The sequence below is a fragment of the Pan troglodytes genome, chromosome 21 (assembly GCF_028858775.2).
Source record: "Pan troglodytes isolate AG18354 chromosome 21, NHGRI_mPanTro3-v2.0_pri, whole genome shotgun sequence".
In the NCBI taxonomy this organism is placed as follows: Eukaryota; Metazoa; Chordata; class Mammalia; order Primates; family Hominidae; genus Pan; species Pan troglodytes.
The window spans coordinates 21,040,945-21,068,420 of NC_072419.2; the positions used below are offsets into that span (position 1 = coordinate 21,040,945).

General features: G+C 38.1%; 1 protein-coding gene and 1 long non-coding RNA gene across 10 annotated transcripts in view; one reads left to right on the forward strand and one right to left on the reverse strand.

Moving 5' to 3' along the window:
- The window catches only part of MACROD2 (mono-ADP ribosylhydrolase 2), a 2,047,165-nt gene that overhangs the window by 513,719 nt on the left and 1,505,970 nt on the right, over positions 1-27,476 (forward strand). The window lies entirely within an intron of this gene.
- On the reverse strand, positions 9,426-9,778 carry LOC107970091 (uncharacterized). Its single transcript, XR_001712369.3, has 2 exons — positions 9,682-9,778; positions 9,426-9,603 (listed from the first exon to the last, which is right to left on the reverse strand). It is a non-coding gene; the product is annotated as an uncharacterized LOC107970091 (long non-coding RNA).

Genomic DNA, 27,476 nt, shown 5'->3' on the forward strand with positions numbered 1-27,476 from the left:
CTTTACACACTGATGAAAAAATTTGAAGTTTATAATAAATCTACAAATTATAGGTGGGGGCTCATTTTACCACATAGCTTCTTTAAAATGAAACTCCCAAGCATGGTAAAGAAATTGGATATAAATACTTGCTGCAGAAGTAAGAATACATAAAAAAACTCACTATGTACTTGAGTCTATTTGATTTGTTATGTTTAGATGGCTCCCATATGAATAAAATAACATTACACCAAAGCATTTTATGACTTTTTCATATGGATTGGTTATATATTGTGCATCTCAAATAATCTCTATCTCCTTTAATATTCCTCTATAAGTCACCATTATATGGTTTTAGTTCTTACATAATGGGATGCTATTAAATTTCTTCTCCCCCTTTTCTTAAAAAAAAAACAACAAAAACAGAAACAAGAATAAAAAAACACTCCCCAAAATGCTATGCTATCTTTTTAAATTTTACAACATTTTTCGCCATGGGCTTCATATCTAGCTCAAGGTTTATTGTCTTTCTACTTTTTCTAAATGATTTAAGGCTTCTCTTTCTCACTGGACTTACCATAAAGTGACTTCTTGCTCTTCTGTCACTTTCTGAACCAAAATTTCTAGCCTCATTACACTGTGAGAGACTTAGGACCAGGGGCAGAAGAGAAGCCTTGACTCTCTTTGAGGACTAGGATAATATGATATGAACATAGCAGGCCACTGATATGTGAGCATCCCATAAATAAAAGAGAATTATCGCCAAGAAGCCCTTACTCAGCCAGACTACATTTCCAGTTTCTCTTGCATCTAAGTGGAGGCTTGCATCTAGTTTTCACCATTGGAATGTCAGATAAAATGATGTATGTTCTTTCTAGCCTGTTAGGAAGCAGATGTGACTTCTCCATGCTGCATTTCCCTGTCAGCTGACTGGCTATAGAAGACTCTCTGGACATCAAAATGTCATCCTAGCCACAAGATCAAAAAGAGTAGAGTTTCTGTGTCACCATGTGGAGAAAAGTTATCCACCAATCTGAAACAATTACATTAGACTACTGCATGGGCACAAAATAAACCTCTGTTCTGTTAAACCACTGAATTTTTTTTTATCGCAGGTAATGTTATCTTCACTAATACAGGGAAGAAGTCCTGCTGCTTGTCAGACTTAGTAGGGCCCACTAATCCTGTTGAACCCAGAAGAACAGGAGCAAAGCTGCTCTAGTGTGTTGAATGGCGCCAATACCTTGTGAATGAGAGAAGTCTGCTTGACCAAAAGACCTAGGATACAATGGATGCCTTCTACAGCTTCCTCTTAGTGACTATAAAACAGAGAAAAGCCTCTTCTAGGACTTCCATGGTAGATTTTCCACTGCTTAAGCAATAGCATCTGCTTAGTGAATATGTCTGCTAAAGAAAAATCCAGGCAAGTTAATATTCACATTTTATTTAAGAATATTCTAGATGAGGAAGCAATAATTGAACAACTAGAAGTGTAGGCTGTCATTAAATTAGAGCTAATAGAGGAACTGGAAGAGAACTTTATCAAAAAGAGAAGTGCTCTCAAGAAGACTGAAGAAAATCATGAAAAAAGAGCATTCAAAAGTATTCTGGAACTTAAACTGAAAATTCTACAAAGCTCAATAGATGAGCTGAAAAAGAAAGTCACTGTGTTATTTATCATGTAAGATTAATGTTAGGAATAACACATAAAAGAAATATTTCACAATACACTGCAAAAATAGAAAAAATCCACTTAATTGTAAAACTAACTCTGAAAAACTGTGGGGAATATATATGGAGAGATCCAATATTTCCACTTCTTGCTCTGTATCCAAAGGAATTGAAATTGGTGTGCCAAAGAGATATCTGCACTCCCATGTTTATTGTACCATTATTCACATAGCCAAGATATGGAAGCAACCCAGTATCTATCTGTAGTTGAATGAATAAAGAATATGTGAGATACACACACACACACACACACACACACACACACACACACACGATGGAATATTATACACCCTTAAAAAAGAAGAAAATTTTGGCATTTGTGACAACATGGATGGACCTGGAACATTATGACATTATGCTAAATGAAATAAGCCAGGCACAGAAAGACAAATACTGCATGATCTCACTTATATGTGGCATCTGTAAAAGTCAGTCTCACAGAAACAGAGAGTGAAAAACTGGTTAGCAGAGGCTGGATGGGGATTTGGAGAGAAGAGGAGCTGTTGATTGAAGGATACTAAATTCCATTTAGACTGGAGGAATAAGTTTTAGTGATCTATTTCACTGCATGGTGAATGAATTATAAGGTATTATGTATTTCAAAATTGCTAAAAGAATTGATTTTTAATGTTCCCATCACAGAAAAGAAGTTGGTAAGGTGATAGATATGTTAATTAGCTTGATCTTTCTACAGTGTATACATAGATCAAAACATTACGTTGTACATTATATATTATATAATATATTTTATATAAAATGTAATTTATTATATATATTATATACTTTATATAAAATATGATATACTTTATAGTATCTATTTTATATCTATAAAATCATTATCTCTCAAATAAATAAATAAATAAATAAGAAAGAAATTTACCTAGAGAGCAAAATGCCACATTTATAAACCTTTAAAGCACTTGGGTATCATATTTTGCTTAACAAGTATTGCTCACCTCAGAGTCTTAAAATGTTCTATTTAATAATACTATTATTTTATCTTTCAACATTTAATTTTTAAAAATGTAATTTTTCACTCTGATGATAGTTTCTTTTGCTGTGCAGAAGCTCTTTAGTTTAATTAGATCCCATTTGTCAATTTTGGCTTTTGTTGCCATTGCTTTTGGTGTTTAGTCATGAAGTCTTTGCCCATGCCTGTGTCCTGAATGGTATTGCCTAGGTTTTCTTCTAGGGTTTTTATGGTTTTAGGTCTTACGTTTAAGTCTTTAATCCATCTTGAGTTAATTTTTGTATAAGGTGTAAGGAAGAGGTCCAATTTCAGTTTTCTGCATATGGCTAGCCAGTTTTCCCAGCACCATTTATTAAATAGGGAATCTTTTCCCCAATTCTTGTTTTTGTCAGGTTTGTCAAAGATCAGATGGTTGTAGATGTGTGGTGTTATTTCTGAGGGCTCTGTTCTGTTCCATTGGTCTATGTATCTGTTTTGGTACCAGTACCATGCTGTTTTGGTTACTGTGGCCTTGTAGTATAGTTTGAAGTCAGATAACATGATGCCTCCAGCTTTCACAACCTACAGAATGGGAGAAAATTTTTGAAATCTATCCATCTGACAAAGGGCTAATATCCAGAATCTACAAGGAACTTAAATAAATTTACAAGAAAAAAAGAACCCCATCAAAAAGTGGACAAAAGATATGAATGGACACTTCTCAAAAGAAGACATTTATGCAGCCAACAAACATATGAGAAAAAGCTCATCATCACTGGTCATTAGAGAAATGCAAATCAAAATCACAGTGGGATACCATCTCATGCCAGTTAGAATGGTGATCATTAAAAAGTCAGGAAAGAACAGATGCTGGAGAGGATGTGGAGAAATAGGAAGGCTTTTACACTGTTGGTGGGAGTGTAAATTATTTCAACCATTGTAGAAGACAGTGTGGCGATTCCTTAAGGATCTAGAACCAGAAATACCATTTGACCCAGCAATCCCATTACTGGGTATATACCCAAAGGATTATAAATCATTCTACTATAAAGACACATGCACACGTATGTTTATTGCAGCACTATTCCCAATAACAAAGACTTGGAACCAACCCATCAATGATAGACTGGATAAAGAAAATGTGGCACATATACACCATGGAATACTGTGCAGCCATAAAAAGGATGAGTTCATGTCCTTTGCAGGTACATGGATGAAGCTGGAAACCATCATTCTCAGCAAAGTAACACAGGAACAGAAAACCAAACACCATGTGTTTTCACTCATAAGTGGGAGTTGAGCAATGAGAACACATGGACACAAGGAGGGGAACATCACACACCGGGGCCTGTCAGTGGGTGGGGGACTAGGGGAGGGATAGCATTAGGAGAAATACCTAATGTAGATGATGGATTGATGGGTGCAGCAAACCACCATGGCATGTGTATACCTGTGTAACAAACCTGCATGTTCTGCACATGTATCCCAGAACTTAAAGTATAACAGAAAAGTTTAATTTGATATATTGTATATAGGATGAGGTAGAAGTTCATTTTTTTCCACATGTATGCCATTTATCAGTGCCATATACTAAAAAAAGTATCCTTTTCCCATTGATTTTAAATGCAGCTTTCATGATGTATTCTATCCTTTTCTGGTATATATTTTCTGGGCTCTTTTTTTTTTAACCAATATTTTGTCTATTCCAGTAGCCATATCATGCTATTTGGTTATGATGTCTTCGAGACTGTTATAATGTTTGGTGAAAAAAGTACTGTCAGTACTGTTTTCTTTTTTGTAAACATTTTTGACTTTCTATTCATTAATTGAATTTTAAAATCATTTGTCAGTTTACAATGGTTACTGGAAAAGTTTGACGTTGTAATTCTATTTTTCATTGCTTACTTTACATATTTTATATGATTTAAAACTTTTAAAAATAAAGATATTATACCTCCATTATGAAATTAATTTTTACATGTTTTATAATTTATATTGCTTTTGTAAGTAGGACTTTTAAAAATATCCACTATTATTTGATTATTATTGCTATTAGTGAAATGCTGCTGACTTTTTTATATGTATATTTGAATCCAGCTACTGTATTTAATTATCTAACTAACTCAACTTCTTTCTTAAATTGGAAACAAAGACTGTCTTTTCTTCACAATATTTTTACAAATTATGTCATTTTTAGAGTCATTTCATTAGATAGAACTTCAAAGGCAACATTGAAATAATTATGATAAAGCAGCCTTCTTTATTTTTTTCTTTATGTGAACGGACATCGTTTCAGTGTTGTCCTGTATTTGGTGTTTGCTGTTGGACTTTCATAAATAGTCTTTAAGATGAATCTTCCTATCCATATGTTAAGTAGAGTTTTATTACAGATGGCTACTGAATATTACTAAATGCCTTTTAGGTGTTTATTAATACAATTACACCATTTTTCTCTTCTTATTTGTTAGAGAAGGTTATGGTATCCCAGAATCAGAGAGAGAAAAAGTCAAGAAGAAAAGAGTGGCACCTTTATATAAAAATATAAAGCCTGGCTTATGCCCTGGTGAAACATTCAGCAAGGGAGATAAGACTAAAGTGTTTATATCAGCACTGCATAGGATATAATTCATATGAAATTATGCAATTAAGAGAGGAAGCACAGATATGAGTGAGGTCTGGATTTCACAGGAAAGGCTTTTTGAAAAATCACAATCCTTAAAGCTGGAACAAGATAGGACAAGCTTATTCATGACATTATGAAAGCAGAGAAAAGATTAAAGAACTGAAAATTGCATATATGTGGTGGCGAAAAAGTTATTCAGCCCCTAGAAATGAAAATGCTGGTGACTTTAAATATATGAAAACAATACAAAAGATAATTTGTTCTTCTTCACTAGAGATAGACAAGAGAATGACTAAAGTACTAAGTTAAACAAAGAAAATTATAGCAATGTGAAGTGTTAGTCACTGGAATCTTTTACCTCCCAACACAGTTTTCTGCAGTTTTAAAAACTTTCTCTTCTGCTTGAAAGCAAGGACAAGGAGACCTTTCTTAGAATCAAGATTCATTGATTTTATGAAGTATATTCAGAAAAACTAGTTCTGCTGCTTAGTGATCTGTTTAATCCTGAAATCCTGAAGTGTCCCAAACTGTAGGGAATAAGATCAGAATGTGTAGGGTTTTTAGAACCTAGAACACCATGAAATTGCACAAACTAGGGGGAAAAGGACTGAACAGGCACTTTTCAAAGAAGACATACATGCAGCCAAAAAGCATATGAAAAAATGTTCAACATCACTAATTATTAGAGAAATGCAAATGAAAGCCACAATGAGATACCGTCTCACAAGTCAGAATGGCTATTGTTAAAAAGACAAAAAATAACAGGTGCTTGTGAGGTTGCTGAGAAAAGAGGATACTTACATACTGCTTGTGTTATTGTAAATTAGTTCAGCCACTGTGGAAAGCAGTTTTGCGATTCCTCAAAGAGCTAAAAACAGAATTACCATTCAACCCAGCAACCGCATTATTGGGTATATACCCAAAGGAATATAAATTGTCCTAACATAAAGACACATGCATATGTATGTTAATCGCAGCACTATTCATAATAGCAAAGACATAGAATCAGCCTAAATGTCCATCAATGATAGACTGGATAAAGAAAACGTGGTACATGTACACCATGGCATACTATGCAGCCATAAAAGGAACGAGATCATATCCTTTGCAGAAATATGGATGGAGTTGGAGGCCATTATCTGTTCCCGCATTTGCAGGAACAGAAAGCCAAATACCACATGTTTTCACCTATAAGTGGGAGCTAAACAATGAGAAAACATGGACACAAAGAGTCAAACAACAGACACTGGGGCCTTCTGGAAAGTGGAGGGAGGGAGAAGGAGTGAATCAGAAAAAATATCTATCAGGTACTATGCTTGGTACCTGGGTGACTAAATAACCTGTACAGCAAACCCTGTGACATGAGTTTACATGTATAGCAAACCTGCACGTGTACCCCTACACCTAAAGTAAAAGTTTTTTTTAAGTACACAAACTAGAGGCTTCTTTTAAAAGATGGTGGAGTGTAAAGCCAATTTATATGCACTAGCTTCTTTTGAAACCCAACAGAAACAACAAAAAAGAAAGAAAACCATCAGTTTATTTACCATGATTCATTATGCCTGAATTCTTTACTCTGATTTATTTCTTTGATGCTTATCCTTGAGTAGGTTTGTTTGCTTGTTGGTTTGAAAGACAAGCTCAAGATACTTCACTGTTTGAGGTTATTTTTTGTTATTTTTTTTTTCTGGCCTAGTTGAACTACTTTTATTGATCAGAATTGGCATGTTACAATCTACATACTACTCCACATATAATCTTTCGCTCCTTGCTCCTAGTTTTTCATCTTCCCTGGTGAACTACCGATTCTTTATAATTCAGCTCAAATATTAATACCACCTACTTTGTGTAAACTTTCCTGACTTCCCCAGGTAGAGCTGACTCTTCCCTCTTTTGCTACCTTTGTACCTTTACCATTTCTTTATCTTCCACCTGTAATGATAGGCTTTTACTTTGTTTTTTTCTTGTTTGTTATAGACCAAGTTGGGATCAGTCCCTGCTCTACTTACCTCCCCCCTGAGAAGCTTCTTTCTTCAATCAGGGGCAATCTTAAACAGGACATTAGCACTAGATACACACAGACACAGATACACACACACAGACATGCACGCGCGTGCACACACACACACACACACACACGCACACGCACGCACACACACCCCCCCAAATAGGTTTTCTTGAAGTTTTACAGAAAATTCCTGGGGAGACATGGAAGAGGATTAACATGATGCACTCCAAAGCACAGACTTAATAAAAGTGCATTGGCTACCTCTATTTTTCCCCAAGCAAAATACCTCATATTTTTCTTTCTCATAATGTCATCTCTTCCATATGCTTTCTAAAATGTGCCCTTCCTCATTCTAAGCAGGTTAGTTGTCACCCTCAGCTTGCATAAGCCACCCAGCAGAGCAAAAGCCTCTGTTGTTTCTAAAACCTGCCCTCTTGGGGGCCTCTTCCTTGCCCTTAGGTTGCTTATCACAGTCTCCAGTATTTGAAAATTCATCTCTCTTCTTTTGGGGAGCCAGTAAATAGCAACAGGAGATTAAGCTGCTAATAATAACTAACATTTATAGTTAGCTTATTGTATGCCAGGCAGCATACTAAGTACTTTCTATATTACATTAAATAAGATTATCTTTATTTCCCTCTACCTGCAGGTTTGTCTCCTACGGAAGACTGTAAGCATTTGCACAGTGATGACTATATTATTTTTTTCTGTATTCTTAATACTTAGCAACATGCCTGGCACATAGTAAGCACTTCATAAATGCTTGTTGGATGAATAGTGTGTATGCATTGATGTGATGTAATTGGTGGTGAGAAGAATCAGCCTGTTCACAGTAACTTTAGTTATAGTTCTTTTTATATTTGTTTTTTGTTTTCACTTCACCATGGTTGTCTTCCACTATTCATCATGTAGTCAGTACAAGCCCTGGTTGTCACTCTATTATCCATGGATATTTTCAGCTCTTATATTCTGACAACTAATTATTCCATGGGAAGTCTTTTAATCAGGATTCTCTTTGTTTATATTGAAATGACTAATATCTTTCTCACACATCTCATTTCAGCAATTTGAGTTGATGCTGTATTTTGGATCATGTATTTTAGACCAGGTGGCCAGGCAGCAGCACTCCCCACCAATGCAGACAGGTTAGGTTTTCAGTCTGTGCTTGGTGCATCTCTAGGGGGTTATTGAAGCCTTCCCGTCGAAGCCGCTGTGATGAGAGGACAGGCAGGACTCCTGCTCCCTCCCCACCTGCTCTGAGTTCTAATGCGAGCAGCTCTTCTTCTGTCTGGTTTACATATTCATCTTTTGGGTGAAATGGTGTTAAATATAATATATTTGAAAATGATTGGGTTAAAAAAGCTATTCTATTTAAAATATCAAGATGGCCATACATAACACACATAGATAGGTCCTCAACATTAGCAGGCTGGGTAGTGTAGTCAACTGCTGAAAAGAAATACAGCACAACCCAACAAAAACACCTTTCCCCTCAAACACTAACAAAGTAAAATAAAATAAAAGCAAAACCCTGAAACCCAAGCAGAAATGTAAAGCTGAAGAGACATTTTCTAGATTGGTCAGCCACAGCAGTGTATTCAGAAGGCAGTTCTTCCTCCGGGTTTGAGAGGCCTGTAGCCATGTATACAGAAACCATCTTGGGTAAGGTGCCTCTACTCTGTCGGGCTTACTATTTAAGATCCTTAGAGGGTGTCAGAGGCCTTTGGCCTGTACTGCACAGGTCTTTTCTTGTTTGTGGAACGTCAAATTCATTTTCTCTCCAACAGGCCTTTTGGTTTCTTAAAACTCTCCGGTTCTTGTCCCTGCACGTTTTTCCCTCTCAGTGGCATTTGACTCAGGTTGCCAATCATTAATTTCCTTGTATGGAATTAAGGAGATCTTCTGGTCCATTCTGTGGCTAGAGGCAATAAGAGAACCCATCCTCATAGATCTAGTCTCAACATGAAGCATTAGAATGTAAACTCCCAACTCTAGAATATAAATAAGGTCACTGAGGACAGGGATTTCTAACTGTTTTATTCATAGATGTTTCCCTACCTCCTAGAGCAGTGTTTAGTAATCTGTAGGCACTCAGTAAATATTGTTTAAATAAATGAAGGAAGGAAATACCGGTCTCACAGTCACGCCTTTTATACTTTTGAGAATGAATTTCTCAACTATCTTATCCCTCGATCTGTTATTAACTATGCTAAAAATATTTCTTGGCTTTGAGTAGCATTGTAGAAGATCCTCTTCCGTTTTCCTATTTTCATAGATGATCTTCCATTAAAAAAAGACGCTGGCATGTTTCTGCTGTAGAAAAAAGGAAGCAAAGGAATAGTTACAACTCCTTCTACTCTTCTCCCCCAGAAAAACCCTTCGAGGCCTCACCAATAGATGGCTTGCTTTCTCCTCCAATCACCAGCAGACAGAGGGGCCCTGGTGTACTGCTGTGTTGTCTACACCAAGGGGGAAATGAATAATGTGTGAGATTCCTCTCTGGAATGCTGAGTGTCTCAACCTTCCTTCTACAATTATATTTTCTGCTTCACGGTGATGACAGCATCACCTGTGGGTTCAGAATCAGAGACCTCCAGCTTCTATCCCCATTTTGGGGTAATGTATGTGCCACCTTTCTTGAATTTTATTTAATCAGTGAGTCTCCTCCCCAGGAGATTGGGGACTCAACTATCTCTAAACATTTTCTCATCTTTTCTTCACCTAGGGTTCCTGGGCTCCTGTTGGGCCTCGCTGGAAGCTCCTAGGGTTAAACCAACCTTGGGCATTAATTTCAGTGTCTGTTCTCCACAGTCACAAAAATATGGACCTCTAGTTACACTTTATAAAATAGCAGAGATCCTACCTAGTCCACTGACAGATGTCAGCATAGCATCCTCTTCTAGAAATTTACTAGCTTATGTTTTCTGGGTACCCCCAAATTCTATAGCAAGATCTAATTCTCAGTGCAGATCTTAACACCGTATCTGAGTATTTTGTGTCTATATGAGTTTGCCTATTCATAAGAGTCCAGCGGCTGGTATTAAACATCCCCTTTTGTCTCCTGCAATTGCCCTTAGATCCTTCCTGAGGATATGCCAGTCTAGTTATGAGAGGTGATCCGGACGTTGTTCATCTAGAGTTAATCTGGACATTGTTCTAGATAAAACACACATAAAACCATGAACTCTAAAATGTCCTCAGTCCTTTAAGGATGATAGAATGTGCTTATAGGTTATAGCTAGGTTGATTATAGAATTTATTATTTAAAACATGACACCTTGAAAGCAAAAGGGAATGGTATTTATAATTACATTGCCTCAGAAGCCATAAACCAGGACCTATAGTCACTCTGGTTATGGCAGAAATCTTGCATTGGACAATCTTTCCTTCAACTTATTTCACCCTACATGGTGAAAATTTTTTAAAACTCTTCTTTAAAGTAGTCTTTCACCTTAAGGATTCACTTTTTCCGAACCACCAATGTCCTTTCCGATATAATTATGTGGTCTAATTCACCCATTCCTTCACATTGTTCATGTTCTTAACCACTTTCTCTATCATTACTAGAAGTTGGCTAGGGCTCTAGAGATGTTCTAAGCTTTTTCTTGAATAGCAGCTGACTGGACAAGTGAAGACTTTCTTTTCTAACTTATCCTAATAAATTGGAATTTCACTTTTGTTTTGTTTCAACGCCAAATGTGGACTAGCAGTGGCAAGATAAGGGTGGAACAGAGGGGGAAAAGGAAGGACAGGACAAAGGAAGGAAGCCTACCACTTACGTATACATCACACCTGGGATGCTCATGCTCTTGTCCCCTGCCTGCGTTAGCCTTGGACTCACTGCACCCTTGAGATGCCACTAAGAGGGAAAGAGAGAGCATATTTAGAACACTCACCCCACCCTAACTTTACCACCTTCATTGATGCTCCTCAAGTCCTTAACCTTCTCGTTAGCTTCCCCAGCCTCCTTCCTAGTCTTGAGCAGCATTCATGCTGAGTCTCAAATCAGAGCCCCTTGCCCTGCTTCCTCACTTGCCTCATACTGTCTCTGTATTGCTTTCCTCTTGCAAGAACTCCTTCACCACACTAGGAGAAAAGCCTAGAAGAACCCTATTCTTATTGCTTTATGGATGAGAATGTAAGGGGTTAGGAAGAGCCCCCATTTTCTTATCTTTATGTTGAAAACGCAGGGTGATATGTGGTCTTGACACATCAATTTAGAATTCTGAATCTATTTTCTCATCAAAACCCCTTTATAACTGGCCGTTTGGTTTCAAAATACTACAAGTAGTACCCACTGGATATATTAGCTATATTGGTGTTTAAATAGATGTTTATATTCTTATCTGTCAGTCTAATTACCATGTATAATAGTATTTCCATACAAAAATCTGAGCTTAGTTCCTCAAGATTGCTCAGATAAAATTTGGGGAGGTTGTCTATTTATAATTAGGTCTATCTCCCTTTTTTGCTAGTTCTCATTTGAATACATTCAATTCCAAGCTGTTAAAAGTTAGCAATGCTAATGATAGTGATGATCACTAATGTTTATTAAGCAGCCTTCATGTAGCAGGTGCTGCGTTAGTTACTGTATTGTCATTATACTTCATATCTCACTGTGATGGAAGTATTATTTCCATATTACAGATGAGGAAAGTGAGGCACAGTGAGGAAAAGTGAGGGGCTTAAGCTTATGTAATGAATAAATGATAAAGCTAAGATTCATGCCCAGGCTTGTCAGACTCTGAAATTGGCATATTTTTACAATGCCATGTGGCCGCCTGTGCCTGGCCATATTTTACCATGTGTTACCACGCTGGTGTGTTTATTTTAGGTTAGGAGCAATTTTAGAGAGAAGCAGTGCCCTAATCTGCATCTTTAATGCCATTTAGGTATGTTAGTTAGGACAGTTGGATGCTAAAGCACTTAAAGTAACTTTTAGGTCATTTGCATTTTCCAATAGTGGTAAATGAAGATATCAAATAAATCATATATTCCTATTGATTTGGAGTTGCTTGTTATGTTCTCTCCCTTCTCCTGCTGGTTTTTCATTCATTGCAGCCAATAGCTATTGGATTCATGTTGTTGGCTAAATCTACCCTTTTTCTAATCATGCTTCCTGAAGGCTGGAGGACTTGGAGGGGGAAATATTTGCCATAAAATTGATTTCTAAGGACAGGGCAATGAGTAAGGCCGATATCGGAATGTTGATAGAAAAAAGCCCTTCTTTTGTCTTGTTGGCTGTAAAATATCTTGCATGGCCCAGAGTACAATGAACTTAAAATACAAGGAGAGCGCAATGCAAGTCACCATGATGACTCTGACATCAGTATTTTCCATATCTCTTTTAACCCAATTGTGACTTTGTAGAATGTAAATTGCATAGAAAATATATTTTTTCATACTGTCTCTAAATCCTAGTTTCCTTTCTTGTCATATTCTTTTTTTATTTTTCAATTAAAATAGGATCCTGTTTTCCTTTCTTTTCATAGTCTTTTTTTATTTCTCAATTAAAACAGGATGGGTAAAAAGGACACAAATTCTGCCATTGCAAATGATCTATCAGTTTTGGGGGACATACTGACTCAATGAAGATCCAGTGTTGTCTTTCAAAATTTCATTTACATTCTGCTCATTCACACTTTTAATTGTTATTCCCTTAAAAATTAGTAAATAAAAGGAGCCATCTTGTTTACATATTTTTGCACTTTTTTTCTTCATAGATAGAAGTCTTTCAAATCTGATTTATATTTCTTTTCAGATTGCACTCTTAAGTTCAACTCTTCACGGACATCTATAATATTCCTTATCTCAGCTACTTCTCCAGAATATGCTTATGAGACAGAAAAGGTTCCCTTGTCCCCCTCACAGGGCATGTGATGGGGGTGTGGCTCACTTCTTCAGTGTTCTGCTGCTCAAACCTTTAGGGGAGCATACAAACTGACAGGCTGTGGGGCTCCAAACCCACGACAGTGTCTAGGGGTGAACGCTGAGGGCCCCAGTGGGCTGAAGCCCCAGTGGGAGTGTGTTACAGGGTGCTTTTTTAGTTTAGCCATTTGTAGGTGGCTTGTATTAGCTCAATTAGACTGTGGTCTTAATTGCAGAGACAAAGGGCTTTCTGTATCCTGGGACTCTTGCCTTGGTGTTGTACGGATCATATGTGGACTTGGAGAATGAGTGCAAGGTTTTATTGAGTGGAAGTAGCTTTCAGCAGATGGGGGAGCCAGAAGGGAGATGGTTTTCCCCTAGAGTTGGGCCTCCGCTTGGCAGCCTGGGCTCTCCTCCAACTGCCCCAGCCAAACTCCATGTCGTTCTGCTGGTTGGTGGCCTGCTGGCCTGCCGACGCCTGTCAGTTTGTTCTTCTCGACGTCCAGCCACCTGTGTGTTCTCCGCTGATGTGCTCCTCTCCATGTCCAGCTGCTTCTGTGTTTGCCTGCTAGGGTCTCGCAGGTTTTCATAGGCACACGATGGGGGTGTGGCAGACCAGGGTGGTCTTGGGAAATGCAACATTTGGGCAGAAAATGCCTGTCTTCACCTAGGTCCATACGGGTGGAACCCCAGCCAGGGACCATGCTCTCCTCCTAGCACTTCCCTTCCTGCCTTCCGTATCATTTAAAGGGACCACTCTCTTCCCTTCCCAGCACTCCCATATCACTTACAACCAACCTCTGATTATATAGGCAAAAAAAACCATGGTTCTAGTGAACAACCTGAAAACCACAAATAAAAGATGCGTCAACGAATTATACTGACATTATAGGAAGATATGCAAATGTACTATTTCTATGGAGTGAATACTCTGGGGACAATGTCTCACGCTGTGCATTATGGAATCATGAATTTCAGCAGTTTCATTTTTCTGTGTTTTACATTAAAATAGCAAAGAAAGAGTACATGTCTAGAAAACTATTTCTTAGTGACCTGTTAGACACATGCCAGAATGTCTAATGTTTTTCACATGTGGCTCACTCGAGCCTGTAAGATTTGATAATGCACCATTCTGAAATAAATAAGTGCCTGTAAATGTAGTAATACTTCTCATGTCCACTTAAAGGTCAATTATTTCAACCATTATGGTTTAGGAAAATGGGCTGGTTAAATAAGCTGAGTAAAATAAGCAGCCCAGCTCACCAAGAAAGGACCTGATTTGAGAGAAATGGGACTGGGCTTGCTTTTCTCAAGTCCATCCTCAATAGCCATCAGTATCATATAAACTAAAATCTTATATAATCTTATTTTAATCTCAATATAAGATAAAATCTGACCTTTAATAAGCCCCACTGTCTACACTTTTTTTTTTTTTTTTGAGATGGAGTTTCACCCTCATTGCCCAGGCTGGAGAGCAATGGCATGATCTTGGCTCACTGCAACCTCTGCCTCCTGGGTTCAAGTGATTCTCCTGCCTCAGCCTCCCAAGTAGCTGGGATTACAGGCATGCGCCACCACACCTGGCTGATTTTGTGTTGTTGCTTTTTTTTTTTTAGTAGAGACAGGGTTTCTGGTTTTTTTTTTTTTTCAGTAGAGATGGTTTCTCCATGTTGGTCAGGCTGGTCTCCAACTCCAGACCTCTGGTGATCCACCCGCCTCGGCCTCCCAAAGTGCTGGGATTACAGGTGTGAGCCACTGTGCCTGGACTGAAGTCTACACTCCTTAACATGGTGTACAAAGTTCCTGATCTAGCCACTGCCAGCTTTTATAGCTTTTTTGCTTATCCTCTCTGTCTACTACTTTTAGCCACCTGAACTGCTAATATTCCCTTCCAATGTCCTTTGCTTTCTTAGCCCTATGTCTTTGTTAGGCTGACTTTTCTTTTTCTCCTTGAGATGTCTTTTTTTTCTTTTTGCGGGGGTTGGGGGGGCCCAACATTTCTCGATCTCATTTGTGGATTATTTTCAGGATCACTGTGTTGTCCAGAAAACAGACATGGACCATTGATTAGGTTGGGTTGGGCTGTCTTCTCTAATCCAACAGTAATAGAATAACCAACACTTACAGAGTAATGTGAGAGGCTCTTGGTACATCCTGTAGGTGCAAGTTATCTAATTTGACCCCTATACCCACCCTATGGAGGAAGGTATATGAGGCTGGGTCTTATGTAATAATAACTAGAGCACGGATTAGGTACTGGCTTTTCAGTATCTTTTCCTCCCATGCCTTTATCCCTATATCTGCATGTATAACTAGGTCCAGAGGTGGGTAAACCTTGATGAGTTCATTCACTTCTCATATTCAGTGATTGCTCAGGAAAGGGCACGAGATTCAGTTGTGATCTAGAGGGCACTAGGGGAGCTATTAGGTAGGTTGCCTTTACCTAGAAAGATGAGATCGTCTGTATGAGAGCATTTTGCACACTGAAAAAGCCATCATGCTAGTTTTAGGCTTCAAGTAACAAGAAACCCAAAAGATTAAACAACAAGATTTATTATCTCACATCACAAGAAGTTCAGAGATAAGGCAGTTCCAGGATTAGTTAATTCATTAGTTAATAACAATAAATATATAATTAAGAACCCAGGTCTCTTTTCATCTTTCTGCCCTGCCACACTTAGTGTATTGGCTTTTGTCTTCAGGGTTTTCACCTCGTGTTTGTGATATGGCTACCACGACTCCTAGACTACCTCATTACACAGCATTTACAGGCCAGGATAGGCTCCTCTTAATGTCATTATATGACAATAATTTTCATGTCCTTTTTAAAGCATAAAATAAAAATTCCCACACACCTCCAATAAAACTTTCTGTTCTGTCCCATAAGCTAGAACTGCATCTCTTGCCCATTCCTGAGCAGTCAGTGAAAATGGAAGTGAAATGACATGATTGCCAAGACCGATCAAGGTTTATTCCCTAGAAGGATTGAGTTTCCCAGAGGCACATAGTCATTCAATGTTTGAATGAAATTGGGATTTTGGTAAAAGAAGAAGGGGCTAGGTCATGTCTTTTTATTAACTAGTGGTACCTGCCACAGCACTATACAAATATGAGCTCTCATTTTTAATATTAGTATATCAATGTTTAATATATGGCAGTGGTTTCAGAAAGATTCATTTTTGAGATAATTTTTAAGCAAAGAGGGTAATAGTGTTTTCTTTCCCATGTTTTAGGTTGGGTTGCCTCAGAAGCAGAACCTAAAACAATGATTTGAGTGCGAGTAGTTTATTTGGAAGGTAGAGGAGGAGGGGAAGTGATACAAGGATATAGGGAAGAGAATGGATTATCACTGGGTGACCGAAGCTCATTGCCATAGGGGCACTCTGAGAAATGGTACAGAATTACATGCAGAGTTATCCCTCAGAAGGAGGAAGGGAGCTGGGGTAATTGTACCCCAGCTTTTGCCAGTTATCTGTTGAGAAACTCAGGGAAGTGTGTTAATGTCCCCAGGGCCCTTGTGATACGGTGTTTTGCAGCTTGTGGGGAAGCTTTCAGGCAAAGACATACAGATACTGGAAGCTAAAAGTCCCAGGGAACTGATAAGGCTCAGGGGATGTGAGACCAACAACAACTGCCACATTCCTTTATGTCCATAACACAAAATAAAGAGCAGAAATGTCACAGAGCCTGCAAAGGGATGGAGATTTGTTTCATCAAAAAGGGAAAGAAGCACTTCCATATTTTTTATTTCGCTCTCGAATGGGGTACTTTCTAAAGCTGTGTGATTTATGTATGTATTATAGCCAGTTGTTTCCCTGCACACTGCTTACATTCATATTATATTCTGGCAGAAAAAAATCTGATTTTAATTGCTCTAAAAATACATGTTCTTATCTGCAGGATTTGTATTGATGCTTACTGAGAGCAGCTTAAAGGTCAAAACCTTATATTTAAACTATTAGCTCTAATTGTTAGCGGAGTACATTTTAATGTTACAGAGTTGATTAAACTGCTGGTATCCTTCCACCTTCCAAGATGATTAAGAGCGCGGAAAAATAATTTATCTTAAATTTTTAAGTGTGTGTTTAATTTTCTCATTTATGGCATACATAACAGAATGGCAATTAATTATTAAGTCTAAAGAAAGAGAATCATTGTTCAAAATCAGTACACTATGCTTCATTTAACTCCTGTAAATATCACATTCTAGAGACATAAACTTGCGCAGTCAGTAGCAAAAGGTGGTTGTTAATAATCTGTTAGTCACTGTGTACACTCAATTGCCCAAGCATTTTCTCCACTTATTCTTTTGTTATTTTCTCTTTTATTGTCCCAAGAATACAAAGCAATTAGCCAAAATTATATGACAATCTCTGGAAATTATTTTATTTTCCATTTGTGGTTTGGGGACAGGGAAGGTAGGAGGAGGAGGGATGGAAAGAACTTGTCAAAAATTGAGGCAGGTGTAGTAGATTGAACTAGTAGGATCTCAAAACATGTCCATATCCTAACCTCTGGAACCTGTGAATGTGACCTTATTTGGAGAAATGGTCTCTGCGGATACAATTAAGGATCTCAAGAGGAAATCATCCTGGATTCAGGGTGGGCTTAAAGTCAGATGTATATTTGAAACACAGGGATACACAGGGAAGGTCAGAGGGATACTGGAGACACAGTATCCCAGAGGACAAGACCTTGTGAAGATGGTCACAGAGATTGAAGCCATGTGGTCCCAAGCAAAGGGATGCCTGGAGTGACCAGAAGCTGGAATTAGCAAGAAAGATTCTTCCCTGCACCTTCTGAGGTAGTACAGCCCTACTGACACATTGATTTACGACTTCTGGCCTCCAGAGATGTGACAGAATAAATTTATGTTGTTTCAAGGCACCAATTGTGTGGTAATTTGTTACAGAAACCCAAGAAAACTTATATAGCAGGTATTTTATTAGTGGTAGTAATGATAATGGAGGTAACGTTTTGCCTATAATTTTATAATTTACCAGATGTTCTCATCTATGATTATCAGAGTCAAATGGTAAGCTGAATGATACATAGAAATTAAATGTCCTGCCCCAGCTATAGCCATAAGCACTCCAGTATCTCAGACACAGAGCCACTAGCCCACAAGAAGCTACCTCCGGGAAGGGAAGGTTGAGGAGCTTCCTCAAGCCTCTAAGGAGTAACAAATCCTGGTGGAAAGTTTTTTCTCCCCACCCCATATTTTCTAAAGCCAGCCTTATAAAAGCTGTGCTTCCATTTTCTCATTAAACGTTCCTCTCAGCCAGCACTCGACATTCACTGTGTGGGCACATTCCAATGAGTTTTGTTTTTTTCTTTACCATATGGTGATTTCAATTTGTACTCACTGTAGATTCATTCATTTCTTTATTAAATGCACATTTACTTCATACCTCCCAAAGGCCTAACCTGTGCTTATGCTGAAGGACAATAGCAGTATAATGATTTTAATACCCATGTTTCTTAGAAACGTAGCCTTCACATTTTGTGCACAAAACAATCCTGTATAACTAATCTTTTTTTTTTTTTTTTTTTGAGATGGAGTCTTGCTCTGTCACCCAGGCTGGTGACAATGCTCAATGGCGCAATCTCGGCTCCCTGCAACCTCTGCCTTCCGGGTTCAGCCATTCTCCTGCCTCAGCCTCCCAAGTAGCTGGGACTACAGGCGCCCGCCACCATGCCCGGCTAATTTTTTTTTTTTTTTTTTTTTTTTTTTTTTTAGTAGAGACGGGGTTTCACCGTGTTAGCCAGGATGGTCTTGATCTCCTGACCTCGTGATCCGCACGTCTCGGCCTCCCAAAGTGCTGGGATTACAGGCTTGAGCCACAACTAATCATTTTTAACAAAAAAATTTAAGGACAAGATTTGTGCAGTATTAAGAGCCATTACTTATTACTGTGTGATTGAGATCATTTATAGTCATTCAATGTTTGAGCAGGTTAGTTTTCATTAGCAGTTTCTCCCCCCTCTTGGTTAAGAGAGTGAATGCTTCAGATGTGGTGACTTGGTTGCCTGTTGTTCAAATATACGCTACTGGCAGTTTCTCAAAATGTCAATCACTTCATCTCTGCTTTAATTTACTACATATATTGCTCAGAGTGCTGAATTAATGATGTGAACTTGAAGTTTCAGGTCTTCAAGTAATCCCTGGGTGATGCATCGGGATTAGGCCTTTGTAGTAGAAATTACGGACATGCGTGCTGAGCTTTTTGTGTCTTGCTATTTTTTCAGCCTTGTATGAAGGGCCAAAAGATGTGAAGCCTTATTAAACCCAATTTATGGGAATCTGTTGTTTTGGACTGAGCTCCTGCAACTAGGCCCATACCAGACCAAACCAGAATGGAGTCACTCTTGCTAGGTGCCATGTAATAACCAAACTGAATGACCAGTTTTCCAAAAAACAGGAGATTTCACAGCAACCAATCAGAAACGGCTCAGTCTACCTAAGCCTGGATGATAAGGAAATTCTGTCTACTTTAACCTTATAAGGAAAGTAACTTTGAAATGACCAATCTGCTTTTCGTTCTTTATTTCTTGTTCCTTATTTCTGCTTTCTTTAGCAATTTCTGTCTATAAAGTCAACACCTGCTGCTCAGCTCATGGGAGCTTCCCCTGTTTTGTAGACAGGATGCTGCTCAATTCTGAATCGCTAACAAAAGCCAGTTCTATCTTTAAACCTCAGTTAGTGAAAATTTTGTTTTTTGACAAGCTATAAGAAGCACATAGCCACATGACTTATGATTATACATTTTTAGATTATTTCTTAACTATTAAGATTCTCAAAAATGTTTAGGAAAATAAATGACCTCTAGGTTTAGGTTTATGGTGGACTAAGTGGTGAACCATTTGATCTTGAAAAAAGAAAAAGAGGATGAAAAGTAACAAAGTTGCACTCATCCCTGATTTCTAAACATCTGGTCATATTAAAAGATTCTCATGTATTCCAGAACTTAAAGTATAATTAAAAAACAAGATTCTCTTTTTTAACTTTTAATCCTAAATAGTATATAGTTTTAAATTCTCATATACTATTATATACCTCTTTTACTACAATCATCACTTTCTTTGCAAATATTTTCATTGGAATCACTAGTAAAGCCATATATTGCCTTATTCACAGTCCAGGTAAAGAATTTGAGAGCCTTCTTACCTGTGTTTGGACATTCATTTTTTGGATATACTTTAATGTGTCCACATGGATATACTTTTGGATACGCTTTAATGTGTCCACATGGTAACTTGAAGCAATAGCAACTATGTTTAACTTATCAAATTTTCCATAAACCAATTTGATGGTCAATCCCTGTAATATTTAGTTCTTCTTCTGCACAAGATATGTTCTTGTTACAAGTCTTTCTACTTATTTAAAAAAATACCAGTTAAAAGAGAAGGACATTTAGGCTCTATCTTTTAAAACCTAAATTATTAATTACACGTGTGTTTCTTGAGGATGGTGTGGAGATCCAGCTGTGAAAGCCTAAAACACAGAAAGGGCCACACCGTCAGATTCGAGCGTTGCTTTATCTGGAAGGGTAATTTCATTTTCCTCAGTGTGAGTGGTGAACAAAGAGGAACTAAAGGTAGAGACCAGATGGAGAACTGGGTCACCTTTCTGGGTCTTGTTGTATTTGGATTTTTATTCTTTGACTCAAGTTTTGTTTCAGATGTGGTGAACTTTAAGAAAGGAGGGTATGCTGACATTCAAATATAAATATGTATTATGTTCTTACTTTTATCCATGCTTCTGTTTTCCTCCACTGGTATAAAAATTGCCTTAAATATAGAAAAGAATTTTTTTTCTACTTAATAATGTATGTTATGTATAATTGGGATCAATGAATAATCTCGTTGATCAAGAGTGTCTTCAAATACAGATGTATTTTAGAAGGGAATAGAGATTGCTTTATGTTTAGCATTTCAATGTACATTTATTGAGCATCTACTTTGGATCAGATCCTCAGAGTCTAAAAATAGTTTTAAAATAATTTCTTCATTTTCAAGGGGCTTAACATTAATTGATGGGGAGTAGGGGAAGGATAGTTTTTGAACAGAAAAATAAAAGACAGTTACTAAAGAGAACTATGAAATATATTGTTGTCCTTGGAGGCAGAATTAGGGACAATAGATGAAAGAGGCAAGGAGAGAGGTTTTGACTTATTACCAGAATAAGCTTGATAATGATCCAAGCATAAAAAACGATAGAATGACTCTGTCTATTGGGAGCTGATGAGTACTTTCTAGTTAGAAATATTTATGCAGAAAATGAATGATTTTATCTGAGTACTATTACTTGGTTTAGAGGATTGAAGGAACTGCCAAGATTCCTTTAGAATTTAAGATTGTATTTTTGAATTAGTTAGGCATCTTTATAGGAGTTATCTTGGCTGGGCGCGGTGGCTCACGCCTGTAATCCCGGCACTTTGGGAGGCTGAGGCGGGCGGATCACCTGAGATCAGGAGTTCAAGACCAGCCTGGCCAACATGGTGAAACCCCATCTCTACTAAAAATACAAAAAATTAGCTGGGCGTAGTGGCGGGCACTTGTAATCCCAGCTACTCCGAAGACTGAGGCAGGAGAATTGCTTGAACCCAGGAGGCAGAGGTTGCAGTGAGCTGAGATGGCGCCATTGTACTCCAGCCTGGGCAACAAGAGTGAAACTCCGTCTCAAAAAAAAAAAAAAAAAAAAAAAAAGAGTTATCCTTTTCTCCTTGAAGTCTTGCCAAGGACTTGGGTGGGCACTGTGTTGGTTAGTAGCTACGAAGCTGTGGTTGATTAACTGTTAAAGTCTTGAGTATATAGTGAAGAAGAAGAAACAGGGCAGAATTAATTATGCATTAGGGCCTCCCAGTATCTTCCCTTAGCTGCTGTGATTTTACCAGGACCCTCACTTTCCTTCACTTTCCTTGGATTAGATGGTCAGGCGGCACTGAAGTGACTTGTACCAACAGGCTTAAGCATGAGAACTAACCTGATCATATTATATCCTAAGAAGGTATTCTAGAATTGAATTTGTACAAGATTTCACTAGTTCTTCAAGTATATATTTTTAGATTCAAGTATTAAAGTTAGTACTAATATAATTCACTTTGTTTATGGAGAATTGTTTACTTATTAGAATCTATAAAATAGTTTTGATCTAATGGAAACAGGGCTGTTGGTTATAGGAAGGAAATGTATCATGGTTTGACAAAAAAATAAAAAATAAAGGAGCTGGGGCATGATAGCTCTTAGAAGTAAAATCATTTGAACTATTTGTCATTGGGAGAAATTACCTACAGTTTCAAAGAGTTGTCACAAAGAACTTTCCCATGATACCCAACAACATAAATGTGTGTGTATGTATATATATATGTGCACAATGTTGACTTCCAGTGATCGCCATTTAATATAAAATAATTATCTGTGACAATTATTCTTTAAAAATGCATTCTCCATTAAATAGGTGGAATTTCGACTAGCCAACACTTTGAACTTTCATGTCTCAAGTGGAGGATTTTACTGGGTACAGAAAAATGAAGGAAAATCCATAGCCTGAATAGAAGAGAAATGAGCTTAGTTTTATATTATACTTGAGGAAGAATAAAGAATAATATATGAGAGTTGGAGGTGTAGAGAACATATGTGAAATAGTTGGCAATTATTTATTTTATTCCCTTTGAGGACAGTTCATCTTTATAAATAAGTATTAACATGGTTAAATGCAAGGAATCTTTAGGAGCAAAATGATAATAAGAGGTTATTTTTATCTTTGAACAAAATCTAACCTAACTGGGCTGAAACCCAACGGGTAACATTGGTGTGTATGTGTGTGTGGGCATGCATGTGTGTGTGCATTTATGTGTGCATGTATACATTAAGTCACATTTTTTATATTTGTTTCACTTTTGATTGAAGGCAGATATTGTTGGAGAACAGATCTATTTGTGAAACCTTATTGGGAACATCCAAATTGGCAAAATGACTTGGTGCCCATCTGCAGTAAATTAAGATGTACATCTGACTAGGTTGGGGCTTCATGCCAGTGCCTGTCTCAACATGTTCAGTTTTTAACTGAATTCTGTCAAAATTCCGAGTCAGATAATAATTAATGCCACAGACATTTCATGCATCTTTATTATGCAAGTGCCTGTCTTTGTGACTGTAGATTTAGTCAGAAAGGGTCAGGGTGGCTTCCTGGCCATGATATTAGCCTACAGCTTTCCCTATTCCCTCCAACCCCCTTCCTTCTGTTTTCTGTTCACTCTTATTCTACCCTGGGATTGATCATTGGGATAGTGGTTGGAAAATGTTACTTCATTGGGGAAGAAAGCTCATATGAGATCTATGTTGTTTGAAAGCATTATATGGTGTCCTAGTTAGGATTCTTCCAAAAGCAAAACCTGACACAGTGACTCAGATATGATAGTTTATTTGATAGGTAGTTCCAGGAAACAAGAATGAGGGAGAGTGAGGCAGCTTTAAAAAAAGGACTTTAATGAGCAGATTAAGGATAAGGGTAACTAGGACTAAGTCCTGCTATAGATCTTGTATAAGATAGCCTCAGAATTGTCTACACCTAGGGACTGGGAAGTTGAGTATTTAGTCACTTACCCCATTCTTCATTGTTGGTGTTTTCTCTTGGGGGTGTTTAATCTCTGGCACTTTCAGCCTGCCCTAAACATGGACTGAGCAGGTGGAGAGGCAGAAAGACACAAGTGCTTTAAGTTGGGGAGCTGTTGGTGTGTATAGGAACCAGATAGCTTCAGGTGAACTCAGAGGTGGGCTAAGAGGAAGTGAAGCAGGGCATCACCAATGTAAGTTCCATGTGGTTTCTATTGAAAAGGAGCTTCAGGGCTCTATTAATGTATAGAATGTCTACTTCTGTTTTCTCCAGCTCATCTGCTTGTCTCAAACCAACTAAATGACCAAAAGGAAAAGTTGGAAATGGCACCAGTGGTTCATCCTGCTCATTTTCCAGCATAGTCTGAAGGTAGACAATTCTCATACTTTGCCCATTTTAGACAGTCTTCCTCAGGATACAGATGGCAGGAAGGAAACAGGAACCTCTCAGAAATCCGATGCAGCTCCTTACTAGCTCTTTATTTTCACCTTCTTTGCTTCTTCTCAAACGTGGATCTCAAAATACCATCTGCTTAATTGACCTAATAGCGATTGTAGTAGTAGTGCTATTTGCTATCTTTTCTTGAGTGCTTATCATGTTCCCACCATTATTTTAGCACTGTTCGGTATAAATAATCAGAAAAATCCCATGAAGGGGATACTATAATATAATGATCCCATTTTAAAACATGAAAAGAAACTGAGGTAGAGAACGATTACCTGTCCAAGGTCTCAACCTTGGGAGGGGGTGGAGCATATGACCTGAGTAAGCTGTCTAGAGTCTCTTGTACACTGAAACCAATGCACCCTTTTCTCAGGGCTAAACCCAGCTCTTGGCCCCAGGGCAGGACTAGAATATCCCTGGTCCTCATGCCAGAAGGCTTGTGAATCAAAGGCTGGAGCAATGGAGGAGAGATGGCAACTTATTGTCACAAGCCTTCCCTCTGTTACACTTCCTCTCTTCCGTCCATTCTCCATGCAGCATCTGAAATATTTAAAATGCAGAAATCAGATCACAATACATCCCTGCCTAACACCCTCTAATGAGTCCTACTGCACTTAGAGCAAAATCCACAATTTGCTCAGCTACTATGAGCCTGCTCTTGCCTGTCTTCTAGTCTTCACCTCCCACCTCTCTACACATGACTCTCTCAGCTCTAACCACACCGGCCTTCTTTCTATTCCAGGCGCATAAGAAACTGATACCCACCTCAGGACATGACTATGTCCCACTCACTCCTTCGTACATTGTCATCTCACTGTCCTCTTGTTATCCTTGAGATGTCAGCTCAGATGCTGCCTCCTCAGACAGGCTTCTGCTCACCGCCCCCCTCTCTTACTCCAGGCATCTTATTACCCTCTTCTGTTTTCTGTATAGCATGTATCCCATTCTGAAAAAGTTCCTCATTTATTTTCGAGCCTACATGTTTATTATCTCTCTCCGTGCTCCCCACAACCCAGTCTCCAAATGTAAGCCCCGTGAGAGTCAGGACTTTGTGCGTTCTGTTTCGCTGGTGTGTCCCTAGTGCCTAGAACTTCCTGGCACATAATGAGCATTCAGTAAACATTTCACATATGACTGGCTAACTGCTGAGTAAGGAAATGAGTGAATGAATGAGCAATGGATTAAAAATGTAGATACTTTGTCTTAGACAAAATTTGGCAACAGTAGAAATCAAGACCTTTCTCTGTCCAGCTTATGTGACTCTGTTCAAAATTATCTCAATTGTGTACAATATTTTGAGCTACAAACATTTTTCTCCTCAAAATCTCATTTTTTTGTTTTATTTAGGGGAAGGAAAAGGTATAGCAGTTGTTTCCTGAAGCAGTTGTTCCCACATACACAAGTTGACACCTCTTTTAGCTTTTCTGACCAAGTTTCAATAATCATACACGGAATTTTAGAAATACCTTCTTCTGGCCATCCTCCCTTGACTCCTGCTTTTCCAGTGGGAGATGGAGCCGGGAGGTGGTGGTAGAAGAAGGGAGAGTGTTGGGGGAGTGAGGGAAGGACCTGTGTGAAAAGGATTGGATTTGACCATTTAGGGAAGGGGGACAATATGAAGGCCCTGAAAACCAGCTATTAATGATTGGGCTCATTTCTGCACAGGTAAATATATCAGCACTCATGCCACTAAGATATTTTATAAAAATGCTTCCTGAAACAAAGTAGTTACTTCTAAGTTTCCCTAGGGAATGACTTTTTAAAAAAATTAAAAAGATGCATTCAGCGTATGTGCCATAAATCCTCTATTTTTGATAAGCACTGATAACTCAAAGATAATGCTGCTAATGTATAGACAATTTACTTTGTTTTCTTCAGAGAAATTGAGAACTTAGGTCTTGCTTTGTACACAAATACAGAGGTAACAAATTCTGATAAGGATGTGAATCATATTTTTTTCCACTGGTTAGTAGAGAGGTAGATAGGGAGGAAAGCATTAGATGTAATGGCAGCTGTGGCCCGTTCCTGGATGCTAAGCAAATCTGTTTCACATGTGAACATGTTGGGATCTTTTACATTTTGAGACCGCTTTGCCCTTCTTTTAAAGGTCCTAATAGTCTCATAACTCACAGAGAATTATGGTTTAGTTTCAGTTACCAGTAATATTGTAAATATATTCACATACATTTTTAAAGACATTATGGCAATGTCCTTAATTAATAACATAGCCATCGTTTTAAAAAGAGTCCCAATTTATTAAAAACAAAACCCTAAAACCAAAAATGATGGGATAACATCTTTATGTTGCCCTTGTTTGCATTCAGGATGTTTCCAAGTTTATCATGTCTGTGACCTCAGTTACGTTTACTTCCCCAGATGGTTTTTTACCACATGAGCAATTAATATAATTGGAGACTATGAAGTGTTTATGTCAAGGCAAGAAGCAGTGGCAGCTTCAATGTGGTGACTTTGCAGGCAGTCAAACATATTTCACTGTGTGCTTCCAACCTAACCCTTCCCCTGCCCTTCCCCTTCTATTTTTATATTAAACAGAAAAAGAGAGTTCACGAAGGTGCTCAGAAACTGGCAGTTTCTTTCAGAATGTGGTATATTTCTAATTTCCATATATTTCCTTCAAGTGGAATGGCCCTGGGAGCACAATTACCTTCAATCTTGACAGGTATAAAAAGGCAAATCCTGCCAGTCTCTGATTGAAATGTTAGATCGACTTTTCTGAATCTGGCATGATGGGTGACAAAAGACAGGGATGTTGCTGGGTCAGGTGAAGATGTTGCCATAATCCCTTTTACCTATTTTGAGCTTCTGAGCAAGAAAATCCTATGTCAAGGTACATTAGCACTACCTGCTATCAGCACCCTTAGAGGGGCTGGCAACAGAGAGGTTCTTTAACTTTTATAACCGTGCTCTACATTAGGAGAGGCTCAAGGAAAGAAAAATCAGGCATAATCTCTGAAGACTTTATAATGAGCTCATGTTCTCATTCTTCATATAGATTCCATTTTTCTGTATGAAAATGTTCTGCCAACTGTCCATAATTAGCCCCATCTTACTTCACCTGGCAATATCTAGTGCTTATGAATTCTGTTGGTAGGGAATATCTTTATGTGGTGAATGCATTCTGCAAAAAGTATACATCAAAAATTGTAAATCATATTACATCTTAATTACAGAATTGATTCCTCTGAATAATAAGCTTGTAATAAAGCCTTGCTAGGGTGGTTTCATATCCTTAAAT